This window comes from Chelonia mydas, chromosome 15 (assembly GCF_015237465.2).
Source record: "Chelonia mydas isolate rCheMyd1 chromosome 15, rCheMyd1.pri.v2, whole genome shotgun sequence".
Taxonomy (NCBI): Eukaryota; Metazoa; Chordata; order Testudines; family Cheloniidae; genus Chelonia; species Chelonia mydas.
In genome coordinates, this window is record NC_057856.1 from 11658626 (window position 1) to 11674484 (window position 15859).

Genomic DNA, 15859 nt, shown 5'->3' on the forward strand with positions numbered 1-15859 from the left:
TCAGTACCTGCACTGGCATTTGCTTGCTTTTTCTAACTTGGTTTCCAAACCTTTTGCATCTGAAACACTTGTGTTTGGAGGGGGCTATATGAGATTGTTGCTGTTTTTTAGTGAGGGGGATTTAGATGAATTGGAGTGTCTATGTGGTCAGGAGGGGAGCAGTCATTTGATGTAGTGGAGGCAGAAGGACTCTTTCAAGTCATTTTGAAATGTGTACTTCCTATCGTAACAGACTGGCTTTGTGCTGTCATTTTCAATACTGACTGGCTAGTTAACCCATCCCTCTCATGTGTAGAATAGCCTTGCAGCATGGAAGGGCTGCCACAGGCCATTTGTCGTTCTTAAAAACTACATAAATAATAAAATGCAGAGAAGAAAATGCTGGTCCCTATAGAGAGCTGATGTTTCAAAGCAAGTCCCAGCCCTGCTTCCTTCTGCCTCCTGATTGGGTATGGATCCTGGTCTGCCTTTAGCAACAGAGACAAATATATCCATCTCCTTCGCAATTGGCTGTAGCATGCTGTCGAGCCATAGCAACAGCGGAAGATGGCTCTGTCTGACAGATACATTGGGCTGCAGTATCTTACAAGAACAATAAAGCAACGGGCACTTCCCTTGTGCATCTAATGTGCAAGTGGCAAATGAATAAATAAGCATATTCTGGAGGAAATGCTGGAATCTTCACAAGACGTGGAAAAATAAGCAGGCAGGTCCAGAAACTGCTTATAACAGGCATTTCCAGTGTGAACAAAGGGCTGCATTATGATCTCAGCGACACCGGTGTAAAATCCAGAGTTGAAGTGGCCTTCTGTTACCATTCATGAGGGATCCTGGTAAATGTAGACATAGGACACCAGAAAAGGTATTTGATCACTAACCCCCAACAAAATAATCTTCCACTGTCATTATCTATGATACAGTCATTCTGTGCTATGTGATGTATATACATGGAACCATGGAGGGTTCCATGTCACGGTTACTGAAGAGTGATACCTTGAATCACAAGGGAAATTATGCCTGTGCTGTAGTGAGGCATATTTCTGGCACCTTCCTGTGAAACATCTGGTCCTGGCCACTGTCAAAGACAGAACACTGGATTATTAGACCATTTGTCTGACCCAGTGTAGCAATTCCTATGTTCTTATTGATTACAATTAAAGACACCATTTTCTAAGAGAAATAACATGCCAAGGCATGCAGTTGTTTGAGATATCATACTTCTTGAGTGCTGGAGGCAATTATCCTTTGGTCTCTTACCTTACAACAGCAGTCCACCTTGGATTGTTTTGTTATTTTTTTAAAACTATCCAAGAATTTAGATGTTTTTTTGTGATGCAAGAATGAAGCTCAAATCAGCAGAATCCCTGAGGTTGACTTATCTGGAGACACTGGTAGCTACTCCATGGTGAAATTTACATGAAGATTAGCACTTAAAGCAGGAATAAAACCGCTCTGTTTCATGGTTTAATGAAGTGAGCTGTAGCTCACGAAAGCTTATGCTCAAATAAATTGGTTAGTCTCTGAGGTGCCACAAGTCCTCCTGTTCTTTTTGCGAATACAGACTAACACGGCTGTTACTCTGAAACCCATGGTTTAATTAATTAATTACGTTTCCAAATTTGGGACAAGTGCTCTTCAGAGGACAGTTGAATTTTCTAGGTCGTTTCCCAGATGAAATATTTTATTCCTTCTCTTTTAAGGTTTGGTCTGTTGTACCCAAAAAATCAAAAAAGTGGGTTCTTCATATTCATCTGCAAGACACATGAAGTCAGGTGGCTGAAGCAGAACCCCAGTCTGACCCCCAGCCAGTCTTTGCATCATGTAGCCTCAATAATATTGAATTTTTATGAGAGACTTTGAGGCAGTAAGTGCAGTTGAACAGGTATTTGGAAAAGACATTCTTGCAGAAAGTCTCAAAGGATCTGGCTTTTCATGTTGACCTACTGGGAGCAGAGTGGAGTCCAGAAATATGCTATCATTTCCCCATCTGTGAGCTGGCACAGACTGGATCCATGGCGAGGGTATAGAAGAAAAGCCAGTGAGTCAGCACTGTACATCAGTGACCCCCTATAGTGTGATCCTCCCTGCCCTACAAAAAGTGGGGCTGAAAGGAGTTAGTCTTTAAGGAAGAAGGCAGGGAAATTATTTAAATGATGTTATCTAGCACTATCTGGGTCAGTATTAAAATCACCCACTTTGCATCGTGCCTTGTTCTAGTTTCCTGTGGTTTACAGCCCAGATTTTTTGCTGTGGCTTCCTGAAGGTTTTGCCTGTTGATACAATACAGTAAGAGAAACCACAGGAGTGCAGAACTAAACAGGCTCAGGGTAGCCCAGCCAGGGCAAAATTCTGTATTCCCTACTGTGGGTGTTCTAGCAGGAAAATGGGTGCAAAGAAAATCTTCACCTGTGCAACAGCAGGGTAGGATTACAGTCCTGTGCTCCCTTCAGTGCTAGACCAGGACCCAGCTAACACAGTTTTCAGAGTAACAGCCGTGTTAGTTTTTATTCACAAAAAGAAAAGGAGTACTTGTGGCACCTTAGAGACTAACCAATTTATTTGAGCATAAGCTTTCGTGAGCTACAGCTCACTTCATCGGATGCATACTGTGGAAAGTGTAGAAGATCTTTTATACACACAAAGCATGCTTATAAAAGATCTTCTACACTTTCCACAGTATGCATCCGATGAAGTGAGCTGTAGCTCACGAAAGCTTATGCTCAAATAAATTGGTTAGTCTCTAAGGTGCCATAAGTACTCCTTTTCTTTTAGCTAACACAGTGTTGACCCAAGAAGTGTAGCCAGGTCCTTCCCTCCTCCATGCATATGCTGCCGAATGTAGCAGGCTGTGGATATGGATGTATGTGGTCTTCCTGTTTGGAGCAGCAGTAAGAAGTACCGCTGAGCATGTTGCTGCTCTGCGCTGGCACTGCTATCATTCCTCCACCCTTATAAGATGGCACAGCCTAGCAAAGGAAAGATTTTACCCCAAATCGGAAAGCCAAAGTTACAGCATTTCTGTGTTAAAATGCAAGTTTGACCCCAGAGAACAAAACCCAGTCTCTGTCTACCCACTGTGTTAAATGATCATGGAAAAAGAGATGGAAATTTGCCATAAGCAACTTCTGCAAATCCTGTTTTGTAGTCACTCTCTGCAAAGAGATGAGTGTTTTCCATCCATTTCCACATAGGCAAGTATCCACATTTCTAAACAAACCAAAAAAAAAAAAACCAGCCACCACAATCAGCACCTCTGGGAGTCCCAGCAGAGAGGCCAAGGACTGAGTGGGACATGGAGACTGAGCTGTCACCTTACTCAGCAAAGATGGTCCTTCTGGGTTAGGAATGAAGAACATTAGCCAGTTTGGGGAAGCTTGCACTGCAGTTGCCCATCAAAAGTTTCTCTGAACTCAATCTGCTGCAACACCAAAGAGGATTAATTATATGGGAAATAGATTTGCCTGCTTTGGGTCCCCTGCGCAGTCTCTGCCAGCAATCGTGTATTGAAATGGTTGATCAGAGACCTATCCTAAACAAATGGTAGGAGAGGCAGCTTCCAAAGCCAGTATTTTCAAGTGGCCGCTCAGCACTCAATTTTCGGTGCTCAGCTTGAGTCACCTTGGGCCTCATTTTCAGAGGAGCACTTTTGAAAATCAGGCACCCTGAGACTCAAGCTGGGCCTCTAAAATAAGGAACCATTTTGGAAAATGTAGGCTGCAGTACCTTCATTTTGTTTCTCCACCCCATTAATCATATCCCTACGGTCTTTCATGACTCAAAATAGAGTGTAAGGTTTGAACAGCAGTAAAAATTATTTCTTGAGAAAGATTTGGGCCAATTTTTTTAAAGTGGCCACTGATTTCTAGTGCGTCAGTTTTGGGTGCCCACCCTGAGTCACCTTGGACCTGATTTCAGAAATACTGAACACCGAACCTGCATATGAAACCAAAGGAAGCTGTACGTCCTCAGCCCCTCTGCAAAAACACATGCAAAATATCCTATTTTTATTCCTTTTGATGTTTACTGATTATAGAAGGAAGATTTTTCTCTCCTATTTTCCCCTAGTTTGTTCTAGTGAATTTTTGTGATGACAACTTATCTTGTTTTCCTGTTTATTCCTGTATCTCTAGTTAGTTTACTTTTGATTAATTCCATTATTGTGACTTTTTTTTTTAATTTCCTGTCTCGACAGGCCCGTGGAGGGCATTATGGTCTGAACCAGCCGTCTAAGAGTTAAAGATAAAGCTGCTTTGCATTAGCTGCTATGTGCTCGCCATTGCACAAACGTTCCACTACTGAGCATGCTTCACAGCTCCCTGTGCATATCTTTGAATCATTCTGGCAAGGGAAATCACAGCTATAATCTTTTATTCAAACATAGTGCTCATTCTTCATTGGACTCTGAAGTGAAAAATGCTTGAGAATATTGTATTTCACATTGTGAGGGGTGTTTATCATTCTCATGCCTGGAGAGAGCTTTGAACCCGCAAAGGGCTACTGTTTGTAAATGCTGAGTATTATTAAATATTGTGCAATGGCCCCAGGCAGGTTTCACTATACAGACCTCCCTCCCCACTACCCTAGTGAGCAATAGCCTCATTGATCTTGCAGAATCCACTTCCCTTCTCTCTTGAGTACTTCCCCACATTTGCTGAATATGTTCTCACAGCATGACCCCTAATGCTTCTGTGTAGAAACCTGTGTAATCTTTCTCAGGCGTCTCTCTATGCCATCCTTTTCCGTTGTGAGGAAGTTTCAATGCAAATGTGTTTGAAATGGTTGATCAGAGACCTGTCCTAAACAAATGGTAGGAGAGGCAGCTTCCAAAGCCAGTATTTTCAAATGGCCGCTCAGCGCTCAATTTTCGGTGCTCAGCTTGAGTCACCTTGGGCCTCGTTTTCAGAGGAGCACTTTTAAAAATCAAGCACCATGTGACTCAAGCTGGGCCTCTAAAATAAGGATTTTACAGATTATGATCAAGGTGAAATATGATGAATTATAGACCATACCATGACTGCCTGGGGGACTCTACCAGTTGTTAAAATGGGATGTATGGCTTGACTAGAAATATGTGATTGAATTACAGTCTTTCCTAGTTTGCGAGACATTCAGTTTTTCTACGTGATACTTAAACTGTGCCCTCTCCTGTCTTCTGCTTTGATCCCACCATTGCTTGCAGCATTCTGCCCTCACTGATGTGAAATTATCTCACTTTAATGCAATAACAGTGGTGGCCCTTAGCCTGCTAGACTGTACAATCCATCGTCATAGTATCACCCAATGCTTCTAGTCCCAGGTGAACTCCCCAATACATCCCAATCCAGACCCTCAGCATCTCCCTCTTCACCCTTCTGCCCTCTTTACTTCCTGGCAAATTCAAATTCTTCTCCGGGGGAAGCTAGTTAGCCTCATCTGCCCATCACTTGATAACTGCGCCTCTTCTCACTCTCCTTTCCTCAGTGCTTTGCTCCTTTTACTCTCTCAGCTTCTCAGAGTCCCTAGGGGAAAAGGTCTCCTTGCTGCAGGGGAGGGACAGACGGAGGGCTGCTTGCTCCAGGGATGAAGAGGCTGTCAGCAGCAGGGACCTTTTAGGCTGCCATTGCAGTGTTCCCATGACCCAGAGGGCATACAGAAGTGTGTGCCTCCACTGTGCAGTCTGCTTCTGCAGCTACCCTCAAGGGTAATGGGAAGGAAGAGGATGCTTCAAAGCCTCTCACCACCTGCAGCCAAGGAGGTTGGCCTTGAAGCAAAATGAGGGAGAGAGAAGATGGTTCTGGGAGAGGGTGTTGGCAGCTTTCCCTGCCATCTGCTTCCTCCTTGCCAATGGCCCCTGCAGCTCTGCCCCCTGTCTGCTGCACTCTGTCCCTGCTCCATGTCAGTAACAGGAGAAAAACTGATCTAAGACAGCTTTGCTCTTCCTATTGATCCAATGTGTAGTAGAGCAGCGAGGACAAATGACATTTTAACAAGGGACTCTAGCCAGCCATATGTGGCATGTCAGTTCTTTACAGCTGTCTGACATGCAACAAAGTACTGGTTCTGCCCTGCATGGTGATGAGATTCTCAGCACCATAAATGTCCAATCTCTCCAGGGATAAATCCCTGCTCTGTGTGGTAACCATGCCAACAACTTTTGAATCCCACTTTATAAGAACAATATTTCTGAGCTCTGCTGGGAATCCTGGAGCTCTACAGCATTATGCAAAATGCCTGGAGTCTAAGTTCTGTGGGAAGCCCTGGCACTCTGCAGCATGGTACACTACATGTAATGCTCTGTTTAAGGGTCTGTCAGCATCTCTGTTTATAGTCTCATTTTTTCAAGGCATTCATAATTCAGCCCCTAAATATTGTGACAAAATGAATCTCAGTGCACAAGTTCTTAGTGACATACTAATGGTTATTTCTTATTTGTATTGTGATAGCTCCTAGAGGCCCCAATTAGGGACTGAAGCCCCATTGTGCTTGTCTATGTACACACGTTTAACAAAAAGAAAGTTCCTGCCCAAGTAGCTTGTGTGTTTTTAAATCAATTATCTGTCCCATCTTTGGCTATAATCAAGCTATCCAAATGCTAGATAAAATCTTGACTGACTTTGGATTTTGCCACTGTCAGACTCGGAAACATCTTTTGATTTTAAAGGAATGATGTTTGACATCATGTGACATGCCATTTTGCAAATTCATGGGAAAGGATGTGTAGTGGTGCAGGTGGCCCACTCCAGCAGGGGTTGGGGCAGAAGCAGCCAGGGAGGCTCTGGAAACCTGCAGCTAATTAAGGCGAGGATTGTTAGGAGCCAGACAGGAGGCCGCTGCTGGGGCAGCCCAGATATAAGGGGCTGCCCATCAGAGCAGAGGGGAGTCTCTCCCTGACAAGCAAGGGAGGAGGACTGGCTCCCAGGGATAGCACCTGAGAGAGACCAGTGTTGGGCAGGTTCAGGGGAGCGGATGGTGAGCTCTGGCTGGTTACCTGCTAGGCTGCAGACCCCTGCCAGAAAGGGTCAAGAAGGTGCAAGGGCTAAGGGGAAGAGGTTCAGGGATGATAGGCAGACAAGGCGAGAGAAGGAGGGCAGAGAGGCTGCCGCTAGAGGGTCCCTGGGTTGGGACCCAGAGTAGCGGGTGGGCCTGGGTCCCCCTCTTGCACTGCACCTGGACGGGGAGGAGCATGGCCAATACAGACTGCAACTTGCCCCTGAAGTGAGGGGCAAGACTTTGAGTTGTGGTTGGCCCCTTTGGCGGGTGCAAGCCAAAGGACTGCCGTGACTCCAGAAAGGGGGGAGAAAGAAGTAGTGGGCACTGCCAGAGGACATCATTGAAGCCGGGGAGCAATGCAGGTCCGAAACAGCGGAGTAGAGCAGATAATGGGCAAGATGCCACCTGCAGAGGGCGCACCGGAGCTGGACTGAGCTAATTCCCAGAGCAACCAGCGGGAAGCGCCGCTGTGGTGAGTCCCATACTTGGGATATTTTAGACTGAAGAATGGCCATTACACAGGGGAAGCAACCTTTTTAAAGCCATTTCATGAGAATGTTAGTTTTTTGTGGGTAAATCTACATTCATATGACAGACTAATACAGATTATCTGGTTTAGCAGTTTAAATAAATATACCAGTTTTAAAAGTACATGTTCATGTGTGTTCCTCAAGAGTCTGAAACAGCTTCACATGACTCGAAAGTACACTGCAAGTTTCCAAAAGTGTAGGCACAATTTATGGGGCCAGCTAATTATTACTAGAGATAACCCAAGCTGCAAAGTTTGTCCCTGGATCCAGCTCTTTCCAAAGTTTGAGCATTTGATCTGTGGTTTTGGTTTGGGCCCATCTTTTATTATTACAGATTAATGTAAGAATAAATAAGAATATCTCCAAAAAGTCTAATTACCCCTTTTTCAGAGCCTGATCCCACTCACAGAAAGCTCCTTTTGACATCAGTGGGACTCTTGCATGAGTAAGGATTGGACTGATCATATTCATTCTGCTATGGTTTTAGAACTGATAACGCTGCCTTCTCTTAAAAATATATGCTAAACAAGAAAAGAAAATTAAGTCACAGAAGAACTACAGTAAAGGACACAGGATTTGCCAAGCCTTATTCGACCATTGGCCTCTCAAGACCAACATCTTGGCACCAGCCATGATATGTGCATGGTTGATTCTTCAGAGGAAGACAGATCCTTCACCCCATAATGCACCTGTCACTTGTCCAATGCTGCACATTGGGACAAGTCAAAATCCTTTTGACAATCAGTTATATTTTTAAACATCAGATTTTATCACCCATATTTTATGCCTAATTACAGTTTGTTGTTATTGACCATAAAATGTATTTAGTCCCTTTTAAAAACTAATTACAATTAACGTTAAGGGTTTAACCTAAACTCCCAGGGAATTTGAAGATAAGGCTAAAATTTAAGATTGACATAATAGGCCAAATTGTACTCTTGGTTACAACAGTGAAAACAATGGGATTGTACTTGGCATGAATGCAAGCAGAATTCACCCCCTGCCTATAACTCATATGAATGAGCTTTTCCCATTCTTGTTGGTAAAGTCTGTATGTCATCCTGCATTTTTAGGGAGGCAGTGTGGTCTAGTAACTCTGTCACTCACCTTCTGAGACACCTTGGACACTTTTCACCTGTGTGTGCCTCAGGGTATGACTACACTTAGGGCTGGTCTACACTTGGAACTTACTCTGGCATAGCTCCATCTCTTCGAGCTGTGAAAAATCACACCCCTGAGATATGTAGCTATGCCAATCTAATCGCTGGTGTAGACAGCACTAGGTCAATGGAAGAATTCTTCCATTGACCTAGCTACTGTCTCTTGGGGACGTGGATTAACTACACCGACTGGCAAACTCCTCCTGTCACTGTAGTGAGTGTCTATACTGAAGTGCTACGCAGCACAGCTATTTAAGTGAATAGAAGAAGAAGAATGTATTGTGATGGGGCAAGGCCAGATGGCTATAGAAAAGTAGTGGGAGATAGATATATTAGCTCCAGGCTAAATAAATCCCTGGTACCAGGATAAGTGAAACGGCAGCTGCTCCAGGTCAATTAAGACACCTGGGGCCAATTAAGAACTTTCCAGAAGGCAGGGAGAAGGCTAGGTTGATTGGGACACCTGAAGCCAATCAGGGGCTGGCTGAAACTAGTTAAAAGCCTCCCAGTTAGTCAGGTGGGTGTGCATGTCAGGAGCTGTGGGAGGAAGTTGCGCTGTTGGAGAGGCTGAGTAGTACACACCATATCAGGCACAAGGAAGGAGGCCCTGAGGTAAGGGTGAAGTGGAGCTTGAGGAATTGAGGGCTGCTGTGGGGGAAGTAGGCCAGGGAATTGTACATGTCATGTTTCAAAGGGTATGTCTACACTACGGAATAAGGTCGAATTTATAGAAGTCGGTTTTTTAGAAATCGGTTTTATATATTCGAGTGTGTGTGTCCCCACAGAAGTGCATTAAGTGCATTAACTCGGCGGAGTGCTTCCACAGTACCGAGGCTAGAGTCGACTTCCGGAGCGTTGCACTGTGGGTAGCTATCCCACAGTTCCCGCAGTCTCCGCTGCCCATTGGAATTCTGGGTTGAGATCCCAATGCCTGATGGGGCTGAAACATTGTCGCGGGTGGTTCTGGGTACATATCGTCAGTCCCCCCTTCCCTCCCTCCCTCCGTGAAAGCAAGGGCAGACAATCGTTTCGCGCCTTTTTTCCTGAGTTACCTGTGCGGACGCCATACCACCGCAAGCATGGAGCCCGCTCAGGTAACCGTCACCGTATGTCTCCTGGGTGCTGGCAGACGCGGTATGGCATTGCTACACAGTAGCAGCAACCCCTTGCCTTCTGGCAGCAGACGGTACAGTACGACTGGTAGCCGTTCTCGTCATGTCCGAGGTGCTTCTGGCCACGTCGGCTGGGAGCGCCTGGGCAGACATGGGCTCAGGAACTAAATTTTTGGTGACTTGACCAGGTCATTCTCTTAAGTCCGGCAGTCAGTCCTATTGAACCATCTTATGGTGAGCAGGTAGGCAATATGTCCTTCTGCACTGTCTGCTGCCAGCCAAAGATGTAAAAGATAGATGGAGTGGATCAAAACAAGAAATAAACCGGATTTGTTTTGTACTCATTTGCCTCTTCCCCTGTCTATGGGACTCATTCCTCTAGGTCACATTGCAGTCACTCACAGAGAAGGTGCAGCGAGCTAAATCTAGCCATGTATCAATCAGAGGCCAGGCTAACCTCCTTGTTCCAATAAGAACAATAACTTAGGTGCACCATTTCTTATTGGAACCCTCCGTGAAGTCAACCCTGTAACCCCTCCCTGCATCAGAGCAACGGCAAACAATCGTGCATCTGAGTTGAGAGTGCTGTCCAGAGCAGTCACAATGGAGCACTCTGATTGGGCTAAAACATTGTCGCGGGTGGTTCTGGGTACATATTGTCCGGCCCCCGTTCCCTCCCTCCCTCCGTGAAGGCAAGGGCAGACAATCGTTTCGCGCCTTTTTTCCTGAGTTACCTGTGCGGACGCCATACCACCGCAAGCATGGAGCCCGCTCAGGTAACCGTCACCGTATGTCTCCTGGGTGCTGGAAGACGCGGTACGGCATTGCTACACAGTAGCAGCAACCCATTGCCTTCTGGCAGCAGACGGTGCAGTGTGACTGTTACCCGTCCTCGTCGTGTCCGAGGTGCTCCTGGCCACGTCGGCTGGGAGCGCCTGGGCAGACATGGGCGCAGGGACTAAATTTTTGGTGACTTGACCAGGTCATTCTCTTTAGTCCTGCAGTCAGTCCTATTGAACCGTCTTATGGTGATCAGGCAGGCCATACGGATTGCTAGCAATCGTACTGTACCATCTTCTGCCGGGCAGGCAAGAGATGACGATGGCTAGCAATCGTACTGTACCATCTTCTGCCGGGCAGGCAAGAGATGAGGATGGCTAGCAGTCGTACTGTACCATCTTCTGCCGAGCAGCCATGAGATGTGGATGGCATGCAGTCCTTCTGCACCGTCTGCTGCCAGCCAAAGATGTAAAAGATAGATGGAGTGGATCGAAACAAGAAATAGACCAGATTTGTTTTGTACTCATTTGCCTCTTCCCCTGTCTAGGGGACTCATTCCTCTAGGTCACACTGCAGTCACTCACAGAGAAGGTGCAGCGAGCTAAATCTAGCCATGTATCAATCAGAGGCCACGCTAACCTCCTTGTTCCAATAAGAACAGTAACTTAGGTGCACCATTTCTTATTGGAACCCTCCATGAACTCCTGCCTGAACTACTCCTTGATTTAAAGCCACCCCCTTTGTGGATTTTAGCTCCCTGAAGCCAACCCTGTAAGCCGTGTCGTCAGTCGCCCCTCCCTCCGTCAGAGCAACGGCAGACAATCATTCCGCGCCTTTTTTCTGTGCGGACGCCATACCAAGGCAAGCATGGAGTCCGCTCAGCTCACTTTGGCAATTAGGAGCACATTAAACACCACACGCATTATCCAGCAGTATATGCAGCACCAGAACCTGGCAAAGCGCTACCGGGCGAGGAGGCGACGTCAGCGCGGTCACGTGAGTGATCAGGACATGGACACAGATTTCTCTGAAAGCATGGGCCCTGACAATGCATGCATCATGGTGCTAATGGGGCAGGTTCATGCTGTGGAACGCCGATTCTGGGCTCGGGAAACAAGCACAGACTGGTGGGACCGCATAGTGTTGCAGGTCTGGGACGATTCCCAGTGGCTGCGAAACTTTCGCATGCGTAAGGGCACTTTCATGGAACTCTGTGACTTGCTTTCCCCTGCCCTGAAGCGCATGAATACCAAGATGAGAGCAGCCCTCACAGTTGAGAAGCGAGTGGCGATAGCCCTGTGGAAGCTTGCAACGCCAGACAGCTACCGGTCAGTTGGGAATCAATTTGGAGTGGGCAAATCTACTGTTGGGGCTGCTGTGATGCAAGTAGCCCACGCAATCAAAGATCTGCTGATATCAAGGGTAGTGACCCTGGGAAATGTGCAGGTCATAGTGGATGGCTTTGCTGCAATGGGATTCCCTAACTGTGGTGGGGCCATAGACGGAACCCATATCCCTATCTTGGCACCGGAGCACCAAGCCGGCGAGTACATAAACCGCAAGGGGTACTTTTCAATAGTGCTGCAAGCTCTGGTGGATCACAAGGGACGTTTCACCAACATCAACGTGGGATGGCCGGGAAAGGTACATGACGCTCGCATCTTCAGGAACTCTGGTCTGTTTCAAAAGCTGGAAGAAGGGACTTTATTCCCAGACCAGAAAATAACTGTTGGGGATGTTGAAATGCCTATATGTATCCTTGGGGACCCAGCCTACCCCTTAATGCCATGGCTCATGAAGCCATACACAGGCAGCCTGGACAGTAGTCAGGAGCTGTTCAACTACAGGCTGAGCAAGTGCAGAATGGTGGTAGAATGTGCATTTGGACGTTTAAAGGCGCGCTGGCGCAGTTTACTGACTCGCTTAGACCTCAGCGAAACCAATATTCCCACTGTTATTACTGCTTGCTGTGTGCTCCACAATATCTGTGAGAGTAAGGGGGAGACGTTTATGGCGGGGTGGGAGGTTGAGGCAAATCGCCTGGCTGCTGGTTACGCGCAGCCAGACACCAGGGCGGTTAGAAGAGCACAGGAGGGCGCGGTACGCATCAGAGAGGCTTTGAAAACCAGTTTCATGACTGGCCAGGCTACGGTGTGAAAGTTCTGTTTGTTTCTCCTTGATGAAACCCCCTGCCCCTTGGTTCACTCTACTTCCCTGTAAGCTAACCACCCTCCCCTCCTCCCTTCGATCACCGCTTGCAGAGGCAATAAAGTCATTGTTGCTTCACATTCATGCATTCTTCATTCATTCATCACACAAACAGGGGGATGACTACCAAGGTAGCCCAGGAGGGGTGGTGGAGGAGGGAAGGAAAATGCCACACAGCACTTTAAAAGTTTACAACTTTAAAATTTATTGAATGACAGCCTTCTTTTTTTTGGGCAATCCTCTGTGGTGGAGTGGCTGGTTGGCCGGAGGCCCCCCCACCGCGTTCTTGGGCGTCTGGGTGTGGAGGCTATGGAACTTGGGGAGGAGGGCGGTTGGTTACACAGGGGCTGTAGTGGCAGTCTGTTCTCCAGCTGCCTTTGCTGCAGCTCAACCATACACTGGAGCATACTGGTTTGGTCCTCCAGCAGCCTCAGCATTGAATCCTGCCTCCTCTCATCACGCTGCCGCCACATTCGAGCTTCAGCCCTCTCTTCAGCCCGCCACTTACTCTCTTCAGCCCGCCACCTCTCCTCCCGGTCATTTTGTGCTTTCCTGCAGTCTGACATTATTTGCCTCCACGCATTCGTCTGTGCTCTGTCAGTGTGGGAGGACAGCATCAGCTCGGAGAACATTTCATCTCGAGTGCGTTTTTTTTTCTTTCTAATCTTCACTAGCCTCTGGGAAGGAGAAGATCCTGTGATCGTTGAAACACATGCAGCTGGTGGAGAAAAAAAAAGGGACAGCGGTATTTAAAAAGACACATTTTATAAAACACTGGCTACACTCTTTCAGGGTAAACCTTGCTGTTAACATTACATACATAGCACATGTGCTTTCGTTACAAGGTCGCATTTTGCCTCCCCCCACCGCGTGGCTACCCCCTCCACCCTCCCCCCACCCTGTGGCTAACAGCGGGGAACATTTCTGTTCAGCCGCAGGCAAACAGCCCAGCAGGAATGGGCTCCTCTGAGTGTCCCCTGAAGAAAAGCACCCTATTTCAACCAGGTGACCATGGATTATATCTCACTCTCCTGAGGATAACACAGAGAGATAAAGAACGGATGTTGCTTGAACGCCAGCAAACATACACTGCAATGCTTTGTTGTACAATGATTCCCGAGTACATGTTACTGGCCTGGAGTGGTAAAGTGTCCTACCATGAAGGACGCAATAAGTCTGCCCTCCCCAGAAACCTTTTGCAAAGGCTTTGGGAGTATATCCAGGAGAGCCGCGAATGCCAGGGCAAAGTAATCCTTTCACATGCTTGCTTTTACACTATGTATAGTATTTTAAAAGGTACACTCACCAGAGGTCCCTTCTCCGCCTGCTGGGTCCAGGAGGCAGCCTTGGGTGGGTTCGGGGGGTACTGGCTCCAGGTCCAGGGTGAGAAACAGTCCCTGGCTGTCGGGAAAACCGGTTTCTCCGCTTGCTTGCTGTGAGCTATCTACAACCTCCTCCTCATCATCATCTTCTTCGTCCCCAAAACCTGCTTCCGTATTGCCTCCATCTCCATTGAAGGAGTCAAACAACACGGCTGGGGTAGTGGTGGCTGAACCCCCTAAAATGGCATGCAGCTCATCATAGAAGCGGCATGTTTGGGGCTCTGACCCGGAGCGGCCGTTCGCCTCTCTGGTTTTCTGGTAGGCTTGCCTCAGCTCCTTCAGTTTCACGCGGCACTGCTTCGGGTCCCTGTTATGGCCTCTGTCCTTCATGCCCTGGGAGATTTTGACAAAGGTTTTGGCATTTCGAAAACTGGAACGGAGTTCTGATAGCACGGATTCCTCTCCCCATACAGCGATCAGATCCCGTACCTCCCGTTCAGTCCATGCTGGAGCTCTTTTGCGATTCTGAGACTCCATCATGGTCACCTCTGCTGATGAGCTCTGCATGGTCACCTGCAGCTTGCCACGCTGGCCAAACAGGAAATGAGATTCAAAAGTTCGCGGTTCTTTTCCTGTCTACCTGGCCAGTGCATCTGAGTTGAGAGTGCTGTCCAGAGCGGTCAAAATGGAGCACTCTGGGATAGCTCCCGGAGGCCAATACCGTCGAATTGTGTCCACAGTACCCCAAATTCGACCCCGCAAGGCCGATTTAAGCGCTAATCCACTTGTCAGGGGTGGAGTAAGGAAATCGATTTTAAGAGCCCTTTAAGTCGAAATAAATGGCTTCATCGTGTGGACAGGTACGGGCTTACATCGATTTAACGCTGCTAAATTCGACCTAAAGTCCTAGTGTAGACCAGGGCTAAAAGGTCAGCTACCAGAGCTGATACTATTAGGGTCCCTGGGCTGGAGCCCAGAGTAGAGGGTGGGCCCGGGCTCCCCCCCACACCTTTGCCCCTTGATTAATCACTGAGACTGGGAGACAACAGAGACTGTGCAAGGAAGGATAACTTCTCCTCACCTCCCTCGCTGGCTTATGATGAAAATGGCTCAGTAGACTGTGACCCTTGTCTCTAGAGAGAGAAGGGTTACGTGCAGCGTCATGGTGAGCCTCTGAGGCTAGCAAAATCCACCAGGAAACACGGGACCCATGGAGGCAAGGCAGAGCTTTGTCACAACTGGTGTCAGGAGTGGGACTTCATACACAGCGTGGCGGAAGAAAGAGGTTTTTTAAAAAAGTGCACTGGGGTTTTGGATTTTTTTTTGTTTTGGTTTGTTTGTTTGCTTTGTGCATTGTGGGTAGTGCCACAATGGAGGAGGTGGTAAGAGCTCTGGTACAAGCCACGGCAGCCCAGCAGGAGGCCACCCGGGTTCAGGCAATGGCACAACAGGAGTCTATGCGGCTACAGCATATTACTGATGAGCCAGGCGACCCAATTATTGATGAGCCAGGCGACCCAAGATCGTGCCCTCTTGAGAGAGGTAGTGGACCAGCTGAAGATCCTCACCACCCAGGCCCGGGGGTCTGATGGGACGCGAACCCTGAGGGCCACTGGTTGTCTGCCAAAGATGACGTCAGGAGATGACGTAGAAGCATATCTCCTCTCATTCGAAAGGACTGCTCAGCGTGAGGTGTGACCGCAGGAGCAGTGGGCCAGCATTCTCGCCCCTTTTTTGTGTGGAGAGGTCCAGAAGGCATATTTTGACTTGCCTGCCAC